Here is a 21899-nt window from a genome sequence, read left to right on the forward strand (position 1 = left end):
AAGAACAAAAATCAAACACTGCTGTGACCATTTATCTCTAGCAATGCAGCAGAAGTAGATGAAATAATTTTTGACAGAATAATAGCAAAAAGCTTGTTCAGAGATATAAATTATACTGTAGCATTTTCAGATAAGTTATCAACACCCAGAAAGAAAATTTATAACTCTACCAAGGAAGGTTGAGAATTATCAGAATAAGACAACATGCTGCAAGAGATAAGAGATGAGAAATATTATAGAGTCTATGTTCCTCAGTACTGAATATACTCAAGAGAAGGTAACAGTTGCACAGTTGTAAAATGTATGGGCATGGGGAACCTCATTTTTTGTAGATATGATAATTTCTTTCTGATATATGAATTATAATACAATCACTTAAAATTTTAAAGGTAATTATAGACTGAAGTTAAGGAAATTATTTTTCTTGAAATGTAAACTGTAAATATGTGGACAGAACAATTCATCAGGTGATCTTTCAAGAATCTTTGAACTCTTTGGAGGTCCAAGGGAGTTGTGAGGATTAATTTTGTGGCACTGCCATTCAATTATATTTTATAGCAGAATAAGCTACTGAGAGGTAGAATGTCAAGATTAAAAAAATAACAGGAAAAAAGAGGAGTGCATTTATTCATTTATTTATTTCATCACTTATTTAGTGACTATTTATTGAGTGCCTGCGATATGCTAGTCAGTGTTTTTAGATGCTGGCGAGACCATAATAGTAAGTGAGGCTGTCGACGTTTTGTCAAATTTTTACATTAGAATGATAGCAAGAAAGATGTGACAACATATAAATTAATATTAGATATATTAGATAGTAATTTGTGCTATGAAAAACATAGTGCTATCACTCACAATGCTGATGAAAATTCAGGATGTACAGAGTATTCCAGAAAAAGTAGACCCAATGTAAATTATCCAAATGAATGTCGCTCAGTGGGAAATAAAGTGAGTTTCCGTGTAACTCAGCAGCGCTTCCTGAGCGCACGTGGTGCTGACCCGCAGGGCTGACTCACCAGGCTGGGGGGGGGGAGGCGGCTTCTGCCTGTCACAGTGGATGCCCTCCAGGGTTGCAAGCCCTCTCAGCGGGTGCAGCGGATGGCTGACGTGGGAAATACCATAGCCTCCCCTTATCTGTGGTTTTGCTTTTCTCAGTTACAGTTACCCATGGTCAACTGCGGTCCAAAAATGTGAAATGGAAAATTCCAGAAATAAACAGTTCATAAGTTTTAAATTGCGCACTATTCTGAGTAGCGTGGTGAAATCTTGTACCAACTGTTTTACTCCGTCCTTCCTGGGATGTGAATCATCCCTTTGCGCAGTGTACCGCACTGCATAGCGCCTGCCTGTTAGTCACTTAGTATCGGTCTTGGTTATCACATCAAAGGTCACAGTGCTACAGTGTTTGTGTTCAAGTAAACTTTATTTTACTTAATGGCCTCGAGCACAAGAGTAGTGATAATGGCCATTAGGAAATGCCAAAGAGAAGCCTTAAAGTTTTTCTTTTAAGTGAAAAGGAAGTTTGTATAGGAAGAAACATAGTATACGGTTTGGTTTCAGACATCCACCGGTAGTCTTGTGGGGGCATTACTGTATACAGGCCCAGCCCTTTCCATCAATTTCAGACAATTCTAAAGGTAATCACAGTTCCAGAATTCCACGTGGGATCAGCTGAGACCTCAGCTGTACCCAATGGGGTCATCCTCCTCCTCTGACCAAACTTGCTTCCACCCTTACTTCTGTACAGGGAGTCAAGAGCTTCCATTCTGAGCTTGGTAGAAACTCAGAACAGTCTACACAAAAGGAAATAAAATACAAAGCTTGGGGGGGGGGTGCGGATTTAAATATTGAATTTATATGAAACCTGAAAATAACATTTGTTGAAAATTTTTAATAAGAAATGAGCTTATGTTTGTTAAAAATACTTTAAATATTGCGTTTTATGCTTGAAAGGCCTCCTTGTCGAGACGTTTTAATGATGATTATTTCAATACTTGATAGTCACCATCGAAGAAATTCTTTGTTCATACAGATACACGAAAAATTACCTTAATATATTTTAAGACTATTTTAGAACTTGGGACTATTGAAATTGTATTTAAAAGATATTACACATATTTTTTCTTTCATTAGTAATTTAATGATAAAAATTCTTGTGGTAATTATAATAGATATCAAATCCATTTTAATTTTTTCTTTTTTTATCCTCACCGGAGGACATTTTTCCATTTTTTATTCATATAGAGTGGGAAGGAGAGAAAGGAAGAAAGAGAGAGAGAGAGAGAGAAACATCGACGTGAAAGGGACACATCGAGTGGCTGCCACCCGCATGGCCCAACCAGGGCCGGGGACAAACTGCAACCGAGGTACATGCCCTTAGAGGGAACCGAACCCGGGTCTTTGTGGACCGCAGGCCAATGCTCTAACCTCTGAGAAAAACCAGCCAAGGCCCATTTAAACTTCTTCAAATAAAATTTTCTAAATAATAGGGAATCTTCTGCAGAGTACACATATGTTGCCTGGGCTGTGTCCCAGCTGCTAGTTTTCAGGCGCCTCTAAAAACACACCTGAATTGCAAAATAAGCAGAACCATCGGATGTATGTGAGGACAGTTTTAGATCCTCCCCCGACCCTGGTCTGTATACCATGCTCTTGGGATGCTCTTGGGGCACCTGGGACACACAACATGCAGTATGGTAGATGTTGTAACCCATTGAGATCAACCATGCTCAGACACCAGGTTTAAGGTTTAAATTTGGTGGAGCTTTATTTGCTTGCACAGGGTTTGCAGCCTCTCTGAGTTGAGGAGAACTGCAGATCCTGTGCAGAAAAATAAAGCTTCACCAAATTTAAACCTTAAACCTGGTGTCCGAGTGTGGTTGATCTCAATGGGTTACAACATTTGGAGGCCCCAGCAAGATGTACCACAAAGTCCCCCTTCCTTGGGGTCGACCTCCTCGGTCATAGGCGGAGGAAGCCTCCACACCCTCTGCCTCTACATTTGTTGTGATTAGGCATCCAGGCGTTTGGTTTGGGGCTGATAACTTTGTCAGGAGGTCGTCCTCTAGTTAAGCGACTGCGGTCTTTAGTTTCCCTCTTTGGCTTCTCTCCAGAGATTTTGGCGGGGTTGTTGACTGGCGGGACGCCAAGGTACAGTCACTCCCCTGGTCGGCACGAGATGCCGTGACTGGCTGTTGGAACCCTTTTGGGGTCATTTGTTTCTGGACCATCCTTGGGTTGTTTGGCTTTGAACCCTCCTTGGGTAGTTTGGTTTTGGCTCTGTGTTCTTTATTGTTTGTTTTGTATCTGTCATTTGTGTCGACTTATTATTTTTCCACAGAATGGGCCAAGGAGACTCAAAAGCCCACACCCCCTTACAGTGCCTTTTGAATAACTTTTCTGATTTCTTTAAGTGCTCCTGTGACTGGAAAACCTGCTGATCCTGGTTTCCTGAGAACACTCTGTGAACTTGAATGGCCTGCCTAAGGTAGTCTCAATTTGCAATTGGCTTTTATGGTCCGTCAGAAAATATACAGGAGCCCTGGTCACCTGGAACAAATGCCATATATTGATATTTGGATTGATATAACTACTGACAAACCCAATTATATTAAGAAATGTCAGTGTCCAGAGGTTCAAATGAAAGGCAAAACAGTTTTGTTAACAATGCCTCAGCCTGCCTGAAGGACAGTAACTCCTCCCAGCACCTTCCCCCCCCCCCCGCCCCGGGAAATTATACTCATCTTTCAGGACCCCCCTGAGGATATACTAAAATGTTAATTAACCTGGGTTTGCCTACTTTGGGTTCTTATTACAGAAAAGTTAGAAGATGAATTTGGATCTGTTAATGATCTATTGATTTGAAAAATGTCTATTGAAAATATGAATATATTTGCCAATCTGAGGAATGTTAATTACTTGTACTTGTCAAAAAAAATTCAACATTTCTAAAAGTTAAAAGTTCAGATTCAGTTAAAAAGAAATTATATGGTTTTGATGAGAGAAAATATAAGATATAGAAATATATATATATATTCTTTTTAAAAAATTGTTCTAAAACTGGTTATTTCTGAAAGGATAAAAAGGTTTATGAAAGTTAAAAGATTTATTAAGAGACATCTTAGAAGGAAATCATAAATAAAATAAATAATAAATTTAATAAGATACATGAATCTAAAATAAATTAATATAGAATCTATGTGGTTCTTTTTCAGCCTGTTAAAAGGGAAAAAGTTTTTTCCCCCAATATTTGCCTGGGAAGCAAAAGTTATATATATTATTGAAATAGTTTTATGTTATGTTAATCAAGTACTTGATTCCTTAAAGACCCATTTTCTTAATAATAAGAACTGAAGTTTCACTGACCTATGTTTATGTTTAACATCTGTCATTGTCACTTAAAATGAATAAATCATTGAATACTATTTAGTAATAATACTATATAATCTTTTGGTCAAATATGTTTGACAACCTTCCCAGGATTTGAATTTTAAGAAACTTTTTCTTGACCTGGAATTCCTCAAAGATTTGTTTTCTCTCCTTGTGAAAGGAAACAAAATCAGTGCAGATGGCCTAACACAGTCTGTTTCCCCACTAGAGTATAGGTAAGGGGACAGCAGACTCCAAATGCAAGAGCATACACACTACTAAGAGTGATTATTTGTTCACTTAGCAGATGCATAGAATGCCTCTTATATATAGGTCTCTGCTAATGCTGTGGGTTATACAAACAGTCCTCACTTTAAAGGGGCATATAATATAAGATATTTTCTAAAGTCATGCTTGGATTATTTAAAGAAAGAACATGATTAAGCCCCAGAGGCCTGAAGATCAAGCTCTTTTTGGTTTAACTAAAAAAGTTTTTTCTTTCATGGTGCTACAATGTACTCACATATAAAAAGAAAAATAAAAATAAAATGGATCTGAGCTATGGTTACTATAGCATAAATAAAATGATACTTCTGATGTACTTGGGTCTCCCCCTGAAAAGGGCTTTATGAAAAGAAAATTATAAAAATAATAAAGATTTAGGATTTATGAATAATAGAAGATAAAAAATTGACATGAAAGAATAAAAAAGATGATGATTCTTTGCCCCTTTCTCCTGCCTTGCCGGCAGGGAAGGCTTCTCTCAGAGCCTCAGTTGTGTGACCCCTGTGTATGGGAGGACCCAATGTCTGAGTAGATATGATGTATTTGGATGTACTGGCTTCTTAGGTCTCAAGGCCTCTCTACAAGGCTGATTAACATTCTCACAGGCAAACTGTTTAACCATTGAAGTGCCAACCCCTGAATCACTCATCATTCTGTTGTCTCCTGGCCTTTTATGATATATGTTCCCTTTTCCACTAATGACCTGTATAATTGGAAACAAGACCCCTCGTTCTCTGACAAAACCCCAAAGATTAATTTCTCTGTTAGAAACTGTGTTTCACACCCCTAGCCCACTTGGGATGATTGTCAGCAGCTTCTGCAGGTCCTTCTCACCTCTGAAGAAAAGGATAGAATCTATTGAGAAGCAGCTGAGGCTGTTCTCAGGCCAGAAGGAGAACCCACCTCTTATCCTGACTGTCTTCGTCACCGGCTACCCACATCCCCAAGGTAAGGAGGCTCTTGAACAATAACGCCTGACTCTATTACGGGACATCTGGGGAACCACTAAGAAACCAGCTAATTTATCTAAGGTAAGCAAGACTATTCAGAAGCCAAGAGAGCCACCAGCTGCTTTCTTAGAGCATCTGATGGAAGCTTACCGGCTATTTACACCCATAGACCAGGAAGCCCCTGATAACAGGAGAGCTATTAATATTGCTTTTGTTACCCAGTCGGCCCCAGACGTTAGAAGGAAATTACTGAAGTTAGAAGGTTTTGAGGGCAAGCTCAGTTATGCACTGAGAATGCCCCCTATCTAGGCTATGAACTGAGAGGAGGAAAATGGTCCCTCTCCACAAGCCACATTGAGGCCCTTCTGAAAATACCCCAACCACAAACAAAGAAACAGGTCCAGGAATTTCTAGGGGCAATTGGGTACTGCAGCCTCTGGATACCCTGATTTGAAAAAATTGAAAAGCCCCTATACACCCGTACAGGGGGAAAGACATGATTTAACTTGGACTGAAACTGAGAAAAAGGCTTTCCAAGAACTAAAAGAGACTCTCATCAGCACCCCGGCCCTGACCCTACCTGACCTTAATAAGCCTTTCCAGTTATTTGTCTCTGAGAACCGGGGAATTACTAAAGAAGTATTCACACAGGCCCTTGGTCCCAGGAAACGTCCAATGACCTACCTGTGTAAGAGACTAGACCCAGTAGCCTCTGGGTGGCCACACTACTTAAGGACCATAACGGCTAAAGCCTTGCTCCCAAAGGAAGCCTCTAAGCTGACCCTAGGACAAGATTTATAAATTATAGCAACCCATGCTGTTGAAACCCTATTCAGGAGTCCCCCTGAACGATGGATGTCCCAGCCAGGATTGTCCAATATCAAGTGCTCCTGTTAAACCCCCGCAAGGATTAAATTCCTAAAGACTACTAAACTCTGCCACCTTGCTGCCTGAAGGTGACCCAGCAGAACCTGTTCATATCTGCCTCAAGGTCCTGGACTCCTCGACTAGTCTTTAAACAGACCTCAGAGACACACCCTGGCTGGACCCAGATGCTGATCTCTACACAGACTGGAACAGCTTCATGTCAAATGGCACCAGATATGCAGAAGCTGCTGTGGTAACACAAGATAAGGTACTCTGGGCACAGGCACTGGGACATGGGAGTTCTGCACAGAGGGCTGAACTTATAGCCTTAATACAAGCCCTATGTTGGGAAAAGAAAAGACTATAAACATTTACACTGACCGTAGATATGCATTCGCTACTGCTCATGTACATGGGGCCCTCTATCAGGAGCAGCGACTCCTCATCTCAGAGGGAAAACAAATTAAAAACAAAGCTGAAATCCTAGCCCTGTTAGAGGCCATCTGGCTGCCTCAAATGGTTGCTGTCATTCACTGTAAAGGACATCAGATAACCGATGACCTGGTGGCCCAGGGAAATGCTTTTACAGATCGGACTATAAGAGAGACCGCCCAAAAAAACCCAGTGGGGCCTCTCCAGATTTTACCTGTGCTACCTCCATGAAATCTCCCTAAAGGTCCCTCTTGTACAGAAGAGGAAAAGGAACTTGGATCTAAACTAAAAGGAAACATTAACTCTTCCGGTTGGTACATACTTCCGGATTGGAAAATTCTATTACCTGAGGCATTAAGACGAGATAGACAAGATCTAATTTTTAAGACTCATCAGAGTACCCACCTAGGGGGAACTAAACTGGTTGAACTTCTTCATCGAGATTATTACATTCCAAGTCTTCACCATTATGCCAAGCAAACTGCGGCCCACTGCCCTACTTATGTTTAAATAAATACAGGACGACAAGAAAATGCTCAACTGGGGATTTAACTACGTGGACAGGACCCAGGGGAATATTGGGAAATAGACTTTACTAAAAGAATTCCAGGGAAATTTGGTTACAAATACCTCCTCGTTTTTATTGACACTTTTTTCAGATTGGACAGAAGCCTTCCCGACTAAATCTGAGACAGCTCAGACAATAGCTAGAATCCTAATATCAGAAATAGTCCCCCGATTTGGCCTCCCTTTAGCCTTAGGGTCTGACAATGGCCCAGCGTTCATCACCCAGATCACGTAAGCCTCAGCTATAATTTTAAAAATTACTTGAAAATTACACCATGCATACAGCCCTCAGCATTCAGGACAGATAGAAAGGATGAATCGAACACTAAAGGAGACTATTACTAAATTAAAATTAGAGACAGGAGAAAATTGGGTCAGCCTCCTTCCTTTTGCCCTATTGCGGGTCTGATATACTGCCTATATTAAGGGTCTCTCTCCCTATGAAATAATGTATGAGAGACCACCACCACTTCTTCCTCAAATTTGAAGAAGCCCTAACCGAACTAAATAACCTTTATTTTCCTAAGTCCTTACAGGTTCTGCAACTCATCCAATGGAGGAACCATCAGATAATAAGAGATTCTCTCCCTAAGCCTTCTCTTCCAGGGGACTCAGATCTCCACCGTGTTCAACCCAGAGACTGGATCTGGGTCAAGAAAATTCAGCCTGCTTCATTGGAACCTAGATGGACTGGTTCTCTGCCTGTAATCCTCGCCACTCAGAAAGCTCTTAAGATAGCAGGTTGCCGTTTTTGGAGTCATCACTTCCAGGCCAGAGGACCTCCAAGAAGACAAAGGTCCCAGATTACTTATAGCCCCAGAAGGGACTTGGTTCGCCTACGCTACCAGACCGACTCCCTATATTAACTCACATAATGATCATTTTGGACTATGTATTCTAATTTATATAATTCCACAGGTCTACTTTTATTCCGATGAAGGTGGGCACAAACATTTTGGAATCAATGGTTTGATTTCCCTGAAAAACAGTGGGGAATGTACTGGCTTGGTCTTATCCCTTCGTCCTGATTAAATAAACAAAAGGCCAACTATGAAGCTTTCAGAGGCAACCTGAGGAAATACCAGCTGGCCTGATGCTCCACTAAATGAATTTATCCTCTAAGCAAAATTGTTAGTTTTTAGAACTTAGATAATAAAATAAATAGCAGAGTAGATGTATGCTGACCCAGTTCACCCAGTTCCCTTTCGCCTCAGCTCCCTCCCACCTCTGCTCCCTCCTGCTTATCGCTAACTGCCTCCGCTTCTGTACTTGCTTGCTTGCTCTTCCCCAAGGCTAGTGTCCTACTTGCTCTGTAAAAAACTGGTAGGGAGAAACTGAAGCTCCCTTTACCCCGTAAAACTATAACTGTTAAGAAAATAGGTATTGCACCTGGCTAACCGCTGATACCCGTCTCTGTCACAAGCTTCCTAGCTAGCATTTGTTTAACCCTGATTATAAAAGGGCTTGATTTCTGCTGCTGGCTGCTGCAGTTCTCCTCCGCTCAGAGAGGCTGCAGACCCTGTGCAGGAAAACAAAGTTCCACCAAATGTAAACCTTAAACCTCGTGTCCAAGTGTGGTTGATCTCAATGGGTTATAACAGTAGAGAATTTCCTTCCTTATTGCGGAGCAGTAAGTACTGGATGTTTCACGTGTTCACTGCTCAGAGGAACTTAGGGCACACTGTCAGGCTTGCTCTCTGAGCCAGTGTCTATAGAACTCAGGAAGAAAGGCCTGGGTCTCTGGAGATCATCCAGGCCTTGCCTGACCACCCCAAGGACTAACGTGATCTGCACTTCATGGCACACCTACAACCCTTTGGTGACAGTCCGTGGTGTGCTGCATACAAATTGGGTAGCTCAGGACTGTACTCCTAGGAGTATGACCTGAAATGACCAGTTGAGGATCTCAGAAGAATGCAGATTTTAAGCAGTATAAATGAGATAAAAGAACTGAGATTTATAGTCCTGGCAATTTGTGACATTTACAAAGCCAACAGGAAGGCATTTGCAAGCTGGAAAACAGATGGACCTGTGGTAACTTACTGAGCAGACCTGAGAAGAGAAAGCCGCTGATTTAAAGCAGAGTCATCAACAGAATTAGCAATAGGTTGCACCTTATGTCTTTAGAACTAGGAGAGAAGCTAAACTGAAGGAAAAGGTGGGAAACTGAAAAGTGAGAAATTGAAAAGCAGTTTGAGCTCCAATCCCCGCCCTCTCCAACCCAATGGACTGAAGACAAGGAATTTATTTCTTGGAAAAGGTAAGACTAGTGGTATTTGGAATGGGGATCAACCGTCACGAATGACAATGTTGTTGTCACGCAGAATGTGGGGGTACAGTGACTAGATGTATGTTGCAGGCAGGGCTAAGCCCCCAGGCTGTTTTCTCCACTGAACTCCCAGAACTGTACCTATCAGAGAGAAGATTGGAAGAGAACATTCTGGGAAAGCTGATCAGATCAAAGGCTAAGTACCAAGGATACTAAGACTTGTGCTTCATCAGTCACGTTGTAGAGATAAAAAAAAAAAAAACCACACACATGCTCAGTGTTTTCCCTCAAGCTTTTAGACTACCTCCTTCCTTCATCTCTTTTGTCTCTAGCCTGATCATTTTTATTCCTACCTCAGACAGTTTCTTTCGGAGCCCCGTGAGGAAGAAAATTCTGGCGGTCAGATTTGAAAGTTCCGGAGGCTCGACTGCTTTAGACCTTCTTCCTCAGTTTCTCTTGCTGTAGGTCCCTTGCACTCTCCCAACACATATTGCAGTTGGTTCTTAATGAACAAAAAGAATAACCAAACGGACTTACATTGTTTAAAGGAAAGAAGAATGGGAGGAAAAACTGACAAAGTTTCTGTCCTTCACCAAACGTTAGTCAGGTTCTTCTGAGCCCTCCAAGAGCCCAATTTTGTCAAGAATCTTGGTAAGTCATTTTAGCCAGAATCCTGACCCTTGATACCTGATTACCATTGATATCTAACCATATTCCTCATCCTCCATCAGCCCCCAAGTAGTGTCTGATCGCCTTGGCCTGCCTTCAGCAAGAATCCTGTTAGATTGATTTAATCAGTACCCCCAGCCCTCTTGCTTCCCCTACTCATTTTTCATCCACTGAGCGCCTTCCCCAGCACACAGTTTGGCTATAAATTCCTACTGTTTCTTGTTATATTTAGAATTGAGCCCAGTTCTATACTGAGATCTCTTTTCTCCAATTGCGCTAGTTCCTGAATAAAATCTATTTTTATAGCTTCAACTACTATCTGACTCTGGATTTTCTTTGACAAATGGAACCATCTGTGTAGAAAGGTTAAGAAGAGAGATTGCACAAGACTCTTTAGAAGAAATTATTTTATTGTTGAAAAGTCAAGTGGGAGAGAGTGTGGGAAACATCTTGTTCCATTTCAGAAAAAAGGTGTCAGAATAAAAGGAAATATAATTACCATTGGATATTCTATCGTCTTGTATTTAGTTGATAATTTTGGTTACTGATTGATTTCAGCTGAAAATGAGATGTACCAGGTAACTTTTTATTTCTAAAATTATGTTTTAAAATTAATTCAACTATTCTCTCTGCAAAGAGAACAAGTATATAAAGAGATTAAGGGGTTTGGTTTTGTTTCTGATACAACCAAGAATAGTCATTAAGTCAACAAAACATGGCGAAGTGATAAAGATATTAGGGAGATCTTTGGGATAGAATTCTATGATGAACTGAACTACAACACAGAAGCTAGTTTATGGACGGGTGGCAGAGCGACACATGATTTCAAAGAAATGAAACGCGATGTGCTAGTGTCTAACGTCCATGTAGAGAATGTCAATGATCCAATTAAGAAAGAATGTTGAGAATGTTGGAATCAAGTGAAAGCTTATAACGTCTCTGGTATATGGATGGGTGCCAGAGGAATCTGACCCAGCAGAAATCAAGACTAGGATTCCAGGAAATGATGCTGTAAAAGATGAAAGTGCAAAGGTAAGAGCCCCAGTTAGGCCCTCTCACGTACAATGGAGACTTAGAATAATTCCTAAATGCTCTAAAAACAGAAAATCCACCCTCAGGAAGGGAAATATCCATGCCATTTTTACATTGTATATCCTAGACTATCAGTATTCATTAGAGTCCTCAGATTATTCTCTTATTAACTCCTATCAATGAAAGCAGAGAAGACTCGGATTCTATTTTCCTAGTTGTGTACATCTCTTCCTTGAAACTTGTTACCGAGAAGTGCCATGACCCTACCTTCTCCCCATAATTAAAATCTAGCACTAGTTAAGTTAAAAGTAGAACATTCTTTAACACCATTGCTTTATCACTCTCAAGGCATTTCAGATTATTCATGCAGGTGGCACATCATGGGAGACCTTACTTGTGAACTTGGGGTTTCCTTAGATGAAGTTTTTCTTTAAAAAACCAAAATCTTCATTTGGTGAGGTCTCTGTAGGTTTTTAGCAGCATTTCTAATCCATATACTCTATCTCTTTTAACTATCTCTATCTTCATTAGTAGCAGCTAGAAACTTACAGATGGAAAATACAACAAAAGAGAGAACAAACTTTTATTGTTAATGTTTCTTATATTGCACAAATAGTATATAAACTTTGGAAAATATAGAAAATAAGCCAAAGAAAAAAAGTCACCTATACTCAAAACACTCAGAAAAATAACTAATACCATTTTAGTATAAACCTTATTACTTCTGTAAAAACCTTTATACTTCTTTTTTATTTTTATTTTATTTTTTATTACAGTTTGCATCTAATACTATGTGTCTTAGTTTTATGTGTACAGCACAACAGATAGACATTTACATAGATTACACAGTGTTTCCTCCAATAATTCAAATGCCCATCTGTTACCATAATTATTACCACATTGTTGATTTTATACCCTAAGTTTTACCTTACATGTTTGTGACTATTTTTTAACCTTCAAACTTTTTATGCATCCATAACTACAATATATGTACATACTTTAATTGGAAATTGGAACAAAGTCTGCTTTTCACATAACAAGGATCCCCTATCATAAACACTATTCTATTTCTTGTAACTTATATTTAAGTCTTTATTCTCAATGAAAGATAGAATTTTAATATATGGGTTTATCTATTTTTACTCAAGTACCTATTAATGGTCATAGGGTTGTTCTTAATTTTTCACTAGTGAAATAATTTTGTAACAACTATTATCCTGAATATATGTTTATAAACATGTACAATTATTTTCTTATGATATAGTGTTAGAAGTACAATTTCTTGATCAAATAATATGAAAATATTTTACCTTTAATTATTTATGCTGCTTCATTTCCCACTAGAAACTACACCAATTTATATTCCAAAGAATGTTGGGAAAAAAAGAATACAAGAATCAAAAAGGATTAGAGTAAGAAAAGAGGCCTAAAATATTTGTTCCTAAAACATTATGTATTTTTATGTGTACTATGCTTTGAACCAATGATTTTTTACTGTGTTATTGCAGAGAACATGCCCTCTGTTCCTCTACATTTGGCATAACAAGCACTATGTGCAAATACCTTTCACATTTAAAAATTAAAGCAGAGAGTCACTAAAATACCTTCCAATTGTTGCTTAGAATAAAAATTTAAATTATAAAAAAACCTCAGAAATTTATGAAAATAAGGATACTTCATGTAAAGAATATGAGATGTAACTAAAACCATTGTTGATTTAAAAATAAGAAAGACATTTAACTTGAGCAGTTAGACAAAAACAATAAACAAAAATCCCAATAGGATATAGACAATGATTATTACGCTCATAAACTTAAACTCAAAACCTACTAGGGAGTAAGAATTCAATTATGCAATAAATATATAAATGAGACATTGTGAATGAAAATTATAAGTATTTAATAAAGATAAAAGATGAAATTAATGAAGCATAAAATGACTAAAAATATGTAAAGTATTTTTGACACTAGTGTTTAAAGAAAGCTGTTGGATGCTTTATTTATTTATTTATTTTGTGAGAAATTGGACAGCCAACATTATCTTTGCTTATTTCTCTACTTTCTTTCTGTATTGCAGAAAACATAGGTCATCCTAAGAGATATGAAATTTAGCATCAAGAACTGAAAGGATCTGAAATTTTACCTTACTAGCAAGTTAACAAATTAGTCTGTCACTGTTTTATGGAAGCTGTTAGAAGAGTGAAATTCCTCAGTCAGGTCTAAAGAACTTTATTCAGGGCAACAGTAGAAGACAGAATCAGTATTTGCATTCATTCTGCAGGATCCAGATCCCACAGAACAATGTAAAGAGGGTTGGGTGACACCTGCGCACACAGTGGGGTGGGTTAGAAGACTGGATCCCTCGGTCTAGGGCACCTGGATCTTTTTCTGCATCTGTCTTCAGATAGAGCGGGAGGGAGAGAGGGAGGAAGAGAGAGAGAAATATCAACGTGAGAGAGACACACATGAACTGGTTGCCACCCACACGACCACAACCAGGGCAAGGACAAACTGCAACTGAGGTACGCGCCCTTAGCAGGAACTGATCTCGGGACTCTCTGGTCTGAAGCTCTAACCACTGAGTCAAATTGGCCAGGGCACCTGAATCTTTTTAAACGAGTGGTCATCCTACCCAGACTTTGCCCTAGATGGAGACAATATCTCTGTCTTCCAAGACCCTTTGCTACTTAAACATCCTAGAAAAGACAGTCTGCAGTCAAGTCAGTCAGTGCCATTATGTGTAGGATGAGCAGAAACGGGAGAGGCCCATGGAGAGGTCTCCTAACACGAAGATGGAAAGGAAACAGCATTATTAAATAGGCAGTAGTAAATAGGTGTATAGGGTTATGAAAGAACAAATGGACAGTTTTCCAGCATTTTCTCACTTTTCCTGTTGAGTCACCCACTTGGATACTGAAGGGAGCTAAGGAAAGACAAAGCAGTTTCTTGAAATGCCCCACTTCACAATTTTGAATCTAGCAGATCTTGGCTACCTCACTCAACCCAGATTTTCCACTGTTTTGTAAGGTCCTAATTCTCTCTGTTAAATCCCTACCTGGTTATCATACTTAGTGTGTGTTCTGACCACACCCCATCCAATACAATATATGACATAAGAACATGGATTGAGGAAACAAACTTTCACAGGAGGGAATCTGGGATTGGTCATTGGAAGGCATAAGACTTCATCATAAGTGAAAAACAGAATACTGGTAGTCCAAAGGAAAAAAAATGGTGAGTAGGAAATAAAGTGTCTATTGATGGCAAGTTCATGGCACAATCAGAGAAGCAAAATCTTTTCGAGATTGCTTTTTAAAAACATCAACACATTTTTAAGTAACTTATAGATATGGAGCTGCAAAATACAGAACCAGAAATAAGATTTGATTTTTATGAGTCACATATCTATAAGGCAAATGAAATTCTTAGCAATGTTCTTCCTCTTATGTGAAAGTTGGGATATTGATTAGAATAAAGTAGAAGTTTAAGAATTGGAATGGACACTTGCCAATGGATTTCAATGAATCTGAGGGGTTTAAACTGCCTACTTCCTCTGATCCTGACTTTGCATGGGAAGCAGCCCATCAGCCCCTGTCCGAAGACATTAGTCTCACTTTGCCTGGTGATTCTAAATTACTTCAGTGATACATCCCCTATAAGGCAATACCAATTCTGTTCAAGACCCACCCACACCACTTATTATTGCTTCCAGATTTGTAATTGGAAGCTGAGCACAGGATTTTGGGGGTGATTACAAAGTCTAATCCAGGAGAAGATGGCATACCTGTTTAAAAAAAAAAAAAAAAAAAGCAATGCAATGGTTTCCAAATCGTTATTCACAGAAACCAGGGAAGAATGTTGGAATGTTGGTAAAAATACTTCTAAGGGTTTTACAACAGGACAAAACAAAACTAATTATAAATGTGACTGGATTACTGATTGAGTGTCCTTATCAGACATCCTGGAGTGTGTTACTGCAAGCAGAAAGGAGTGACTCCTACAGTTCACCCAGTCTGTTGACTTAACTCTGAACATATCAGTGACCTATATTAAATAAGTATGAGGTCCCTGGCCAGTGTAGCTCAGTGGTGGAGTGTCAGAATGCAGACCAAGGGTGGGGGGTTTGATTCCTGGTCAAGGGCACATACCTGGGTTGCAGGTTCCATCCCTGGTTCCATCAGGAAGTGTGTGGGAGGCAACCAATTGATGTGTCTCTTTCACACTAATGTTTTTTCTCTCATTCCCCCTCTCTCTCTCCTTTTCACTCTTTCTAAGAATCAATGGAAAAACTGTTTTTGGGTGAGGACTAACAAAAGAATAATAATAGTAAGTATGAGGTACCAGGACTTCCTTAGTATAGTGTAGACTAATGAATCTAAAAGCTTAAGGAAATAATAATGTTGGAGAGCATTAATCACAGGAAACATTCACAAATATGCCCTGACTCTATCCTGAGGAGAGTGTAGAGAACACTTTTTTCATCAAAGCGTTGAGCATGTTGATGTTTCCAGCATCTTTGGAAAGCATGGTGGCAGCTGCTCTTTCAGGCTGGGGAATACTGTGTGAAATACTGTCACTGAAATAGACTCCCTGGGTTTAAAGGGTGGAGGCATCTCAAAACGGCAGAAGCCAAGTGGCAGCATTTCCCAGAGACAGGGAGGCACAATTACTGTAAAGGCAGAGGGTGGAACAGAGTAGCTTGACTGAGAGTCTAAGTCTTGATAATTGGCCAGTCTACTAAATTTTACTTGATTTTCATAGCATGTACTTGATCTGGATGCTTAATAAGAAGTATAGGTCTCACGATCAGAGATTTGGATTAAGTCCCTACAACGAAGAGTCAATTCACTCAAACCCCCAATTTGATCCAGTTCACAAATCCAAAACCTTTGGATAAAGAAAAGGCAGTTTCTCTTGAGAAAGATCCCAACAAAAAGTTGCCATGCATGCATACTATAAATACTCCTGTTAGTCTTCCAAAGAGTGACTGAGGCCATTTACCAGGGTGACCATATACTAAATAATGGGAATGCCGGGGATGCCTCAAATTTCTAAAAAAAATTCTGATCTTGGTCCTGAACTGACATGAATAATATGTAAGGCTTCAATGTGATTAGATAATATATGGAATTTTGGCCAATATCCTTCGGACACCTCGTGCTTATTCTTCCTGTCCCTTTATGCTGTATGCAGAGTTGGGATAGACATAGCCAGCTGTCCTGGCTCTCCGACCTGTCGGATAGGACCACGATAGTAGAATGGGAAAACGAGAGCTGAGAAATGCTCTTTTCTACCAAAACATAAAGGAAAATTAATGCGAAATCATGGGCAATTGCAGAGGTTTTTACCACTATCAAATATTTGAAAAGTGCAGGAAAAATGAATTTTTAAAAAATTACATTCTCATTTAGAAAATATGTGGATCTTGTAGAACATAATTTGATTGTCATGAAATTAGTCATGTAGTGACTCTAATTTTAGCTGCTGTTCCAGATCAATTATATCAAAGTAAAACTAACTCAGCTCTAAGTACTTATTTTACAGCTATTTATTTAATTATTTTTTTTCTTTGTTGATTTTAGAGAGAGAGGAAGGGAGAGGGAGAGAGAGATAGAAACACTGATGAGAGAAAACATTGATTAACCACCTCCTGCATGTCCTCTACTGGGGATTTGGCCCACAACCTGAGCATGTGCCCTGACCAGGAATCCAGTCCATAGGCTGAGCTGGGCTATAGCTATTTAGCAGTAAATTTTTGTCATCTTACCTTAGGGCTGTATCAACTCTTTTGCTTTCTGTCATCATCGATTCTACAGGGAACCATCACACAGGATATCACATTCATCCCAACTGACTTGTTAAAACACGTGTACCAGAGGATGAAGAAAATGATGATGGGAATTCAGGGACCTTGGTAGATTTTCTAGGGTCCAATGGGATGTATTGGGTATGTCAAGATACCCCATCCAGAATGAAAAAATATTATTGCTGCTTAGACTACCACAAGAAAGAGTCATAATTCTTGATGGAGCTCTTGATTTTAGAAACAGCATATACCACATTTCAGTATCCTACAGTTCACTTACCAAGTAACACCTGAAGTTGCTGGTTTTGAATGGGGTCCTCAAGAAGAGGAAGTGATGTCATTGGTTTGGACCAAATTACACGCTGCTTTGCCATTTAGAATTTATGAACAGCACATTCAGTCAGTGCTCAAGATGTCTGTGGAAGACAGGTTTTCTCTATAGCATCCTGGGCAAGACTTGACAGGTATGTGATAGAATGTACCTCTATGATTTTTTTTTTAAAGTACCTATTGGGATTTTTTTTAAAGTACCTTCACAGTTAACTTTCTCCTTTTAAGAAATAGCCCCTGGCTTGCTTTTCAGCTCTGAGAGTGATAGGACATAAGCTGACCATGCTACCTAAGTTTCCCATCACAATCTGGGTGTTATGTCATTCCAACCATAAAGATGAGCATGCCCGGCATCCCTCTATCATCAAGTGGAAGTGACGTATGAAATCATGTTAAAACAAGTCATGAAAGCACAAGAAAGTTGCATAAGCTGGTGACTCAGACTTTGAAAGCATCGACTTCTTCCTCATTGTCACTTTTCCTTCAACGCTAACATGTGGACTCCCAGGCAGTAGTTTTCTGTTACCAGTTGTCTGAAGCAGAAACATATTTTCAGATTTGGTTTAGAGGTAATTCTGGATGATATAGGCTGCTACTAGTTTGACGTGAACTGCAAGTGTATTATAGCCCCATTTAGGAGGGTCATATAAAGTTTGTGAGGATAAAAACCTTCCCAGTGGATAAAACTTTAAGAAGTACACCGTACTTTTAATTTTACCTTGACGGGGCAATGGCCAGAGGTACAGATGGATACAAGTTCATAAGCCAAGACTGGATAATTACAGGCTAAGTGACTAAGAGAGAAGCTTGATGGTTCAGAAGAATAGGCAAAGTGCATGTGACTGCTCATGAAACCAACACGGAGAAAACACTCAATAATATTTGTATACACCCCATTCTGTGAAAATCAGGTTGACTTGTTTTTTAGTCATTCCAGTGCTTAATCACTGGACTCATGAACAAACCACCGGAATAAGAATGAAGTCTAAACAACACAAGTTTTTATTCCAAAGCTCATGTGGCAAATACCACTGCTGTCTGGTTAACCAACCAACAGCACAGAGCAAATAGGACCCCAAATATAGCATCATTTCCTAGTGGGACTAGTGAGCCACTCAGTGACAGAATGATTACATTGGACCTCTGCCATCCTGGAAGGAGAAAAATTGTTCCCTTTAGAAAATATACTTAATTTGGCTATGAATTATACTTCCTCTTCCACAATACTTCTTCCAGCTTTACCACCTGTGTATTTACTGAGTACCTTCTTCTTTATATTGGTATCCCACATAATATGGCCGCTGACCAAAAAGCTCATTTTACAGCAAAGACAGTGACTCATATCTATGAGACTCACCGGGTTTACCATGTCCCACACCATCCAGGAGCCGCTGTCCTGATGGAATGGCGCAATGTTCCATTGAAGAAACATTACCTGCTGGGAGGACAAAACACCACAATTTACAAATAAAAACTTGCAAGTTTGAGGTGCTATCCAACATGACATAGTGTATATTCTGAGAACGACTGATAGCAACAGTAACCAATACATGACTCTGTTTCTACGCTCTCATCAGTGTGGGGGTCGTCCCCCCTTTTCCTGTTACTTCACTGAAGTATTCACTAAAAATTTTGTTTCCCATTCCTGTAATTTTGATCTCTGCTGGATTAAGGAGTTCAGTTCTCACAAAAAGACGGTTCTATTCAACTGGAAGTTGAAAAGTCCACTGAAACATTTTGAACTCCTCAAGCCACTTAAAGGACAAAGTAGGAGTTTAATGTCTGGATAATTGATTCTGGTTATTTAGGAGCAAGGAGGCTGCCTGTTGTATATTCTGGGGCATTCTTTCATTAGCACCGTTGCAGCTGCTGCTGCTATTACTACTAATAACAATTCAGAAATAACATTTGCGTGATCCAACCAGGTAAAGAACAACCACCAGATCAGAAATGCTGGTTGAGACAAGGAGCTAGAACTGGACCCTGGAAGAAGGAAGTTGTAAAGCCCAACTCTGTTCTCATGACTAGTTGCTACGTGTATTTTCCTCTTGTTTGATTACATATGCAGATGATGGCAAATGCTGACTGAAATAGGAATTAAAAGTTAAAAGTGTATTATTCAACATTCACAAAACTACAAGTGTCAAAAAAACGTAATTAAGCCTTGAAATAACATTGTTCTAAATAACTTCTGAAGTTATTAAATGATGAAACCTTACTAAGATTTTTTAGGATAACTTGCGTGCGAGTGTGTGTGTTTGTGCACTAAATAAATAAATTAAATTATTTTTCCCTCTGCTTTTACCCTACTATTTTATATAATGTATTTTGTTGCTTGTGATTACCCTTAGAATCACTCAAAGAGTGATTATACAGTAGGTATGCATATTTTTCTTTACTTTCTTATGTATACATTTTTATGTATAAATTAATTTTTCCTCTTTCCTTTCTGTTTCCCTTACCAGGGAAAAAATAAAGTTATTGACGAATTCTTATAACTGCCACTGGAAGTCATTGTTCATTATTTCTCAAGATTTACAGGAACAAATACAAACATTGGCAACAGGGAAGAAACATTCCTGTCTTCACTTGAGGGAACTATAATCTGTTTCCAGGCTGCATCCTGCATTCTTTCCCTTAAATGTTTTTCCAGGGTGTTAGAGAGTCCCAGAACCCTGGTGATCTTGCCAAGAACAAATTGTGAAGTAGTTGCTGAACCCATTACCTACTAAGATGTTGTTGTTCATCTTAATTTGACAAAATACAAATCCTTGGCCAAAAAAATGTACTTCCTTAGGGAATAAGGGACTCTGAGTAATTCTTAGAAGGCTCCACTGTAATTACAGCCTCCTTTTGGCCAGAGGGTAAATCCTGGATTGAGTTTTTGAAATATTATTTTAGCAATTATTAATTAGTTCAAGAAGAGGGTATATATATATGTCTACACACACACACACACACACACACACACACATACACATACACACAGTTAAATTGCTACTTTTCTGTGTTAAAACCCTGTAGAAGGTTTAATCTGTTATGAATTTCTGAGAAGTCAGGGGCCAGATAAAACTAGCTCAAGTGTTTGGGATAAGCTTTTCTAAGAAATGTGACCACATAGATATAAATGAGAAAAGCATCTGTAAAAGGCAGCAGGCACCACAAACAGCTGCCACGGAAAACCAGAAGGCTCCTCGGTCTTCCCGGTGTGCACGCAAACACAGGTAAGACCAGAAAGAAAGACATTTCTATCCATGCAATGCTTGCATTTATGCACATGAGCAAACAAAAAAGGAGGCATGGGAAACATCTGAAACACTGCTCAGTGCTTAATAACTTGGTCTAATTATCAAAGTCATAAACTATATGAACTGCCCTCATTTATGCTGAATCTCTTCAGAGGCACCCCAGCGGCTCAGAGGCTGTGGCTAGACTCCAGCACCTCGAAGAACGGGGACCTTGTGCTCTCCAGTGCCTGCAACCCTTGAGGACAAAAGCCAGGCCAAGTGGAGAACACTATTTATTTGAGCCCCCTCCGAGGCAGGAATGCAGCGTGTTGGGGTGTAAGCAGGGACTCTCGTGGAGAGGGTAGGAGAAGGATACATTTACCCGTGCTCTGGAAAAGAGACAGCTGGTTATACATTTTTTACAACCACACTTGTTCCCACAGCTAGTGGCATTAGGAATCATCTCTAAATTCTATTGTCATTTATTAAGGATCGACATTTAGACATTGTAACTAGTGTTTAAAAAATTTTTAAATAATGTTTTCTACCTGATTTTTTTCTAATCTAATTATAAATAACCAATACATTTGTGCTTAAAATGTAAACTCTTTCTTATTAAGAGAACACTAAGAGGATTTCACAAATACTTATAGTCCAGTGGGTCAGACATCAATAAAACCAAAAGCACACCAAAAATTTTATATTTGTTGTATAATGTGTAGAATTTTATTATTTTGATATGTTAAATGCATTTCAGACTGCCTACTATAAGAATATGGTAAATCATATTGAAATAAATTAAACTTAAAAATAAATCTGACGTTGCCCTGGCCCGTTTGGCTCAGCGGTTAGAGAGTCAGCCAGAGAGACTGTGGTCCAGAGAGACCTGGGTTCGATTCCTGCTAAGGACGTGTACCTCGGTTGCAGCTTGTCCCCCGCCCTGGTTGGTCGTGAGGGTGGTAGCCACTCTATGTGTCCCTTTCACGTCGATGTTTCTCTCTCCCCCCCTTCCTCTCTCTCCCTCCCACTCTATCTAAACAAAACATGGAAGAATGTCTTTGGGTGAGGATAAAAATAAATAAATAAATAAATAAATAA

At 39.2% G+C, this 21899-nt stretch overlaps 1 long non-coding RNA gene across 1 annotated transcript; it reads right to left on the reverse strand.

The window, feature by feature from the left end:
* Positions 1 to 13525: 13525 nt before the first annotated feature.
* Positions 13526 to 20550, reverse strand: LOC118619941. The gene is made up of 3 exons (XR_004957348.1): positions 20300 to 20550; positions 18932 to 19012; positions 13526 to 13836 (listed from the first exon to the last, which is right to left on the reverse strand). It is a non-coding gene; the product is annotated as an uncharacterized LOC118619941 (long non-coding RNA).
* Between the last annotated feature and the right edge of the window lie 1349 nt (positions 20551 to 21899).

Source organism: Molossus molossus, unplaced genomic scaffold, assembly GCF_014108415.1.
Source record: "Molossus molossus isolate mMolMol1 unplaced genomic scaffold, mMolMol1.p scaffold_m16_p_7, whole genome shotgun sequence".
Taxonomy (NCBI): Eukaryota; Metazoa; Chordata; class Mammalia; order Chiroptera; family Molossidae; genus Molossus; species Molossus molossus.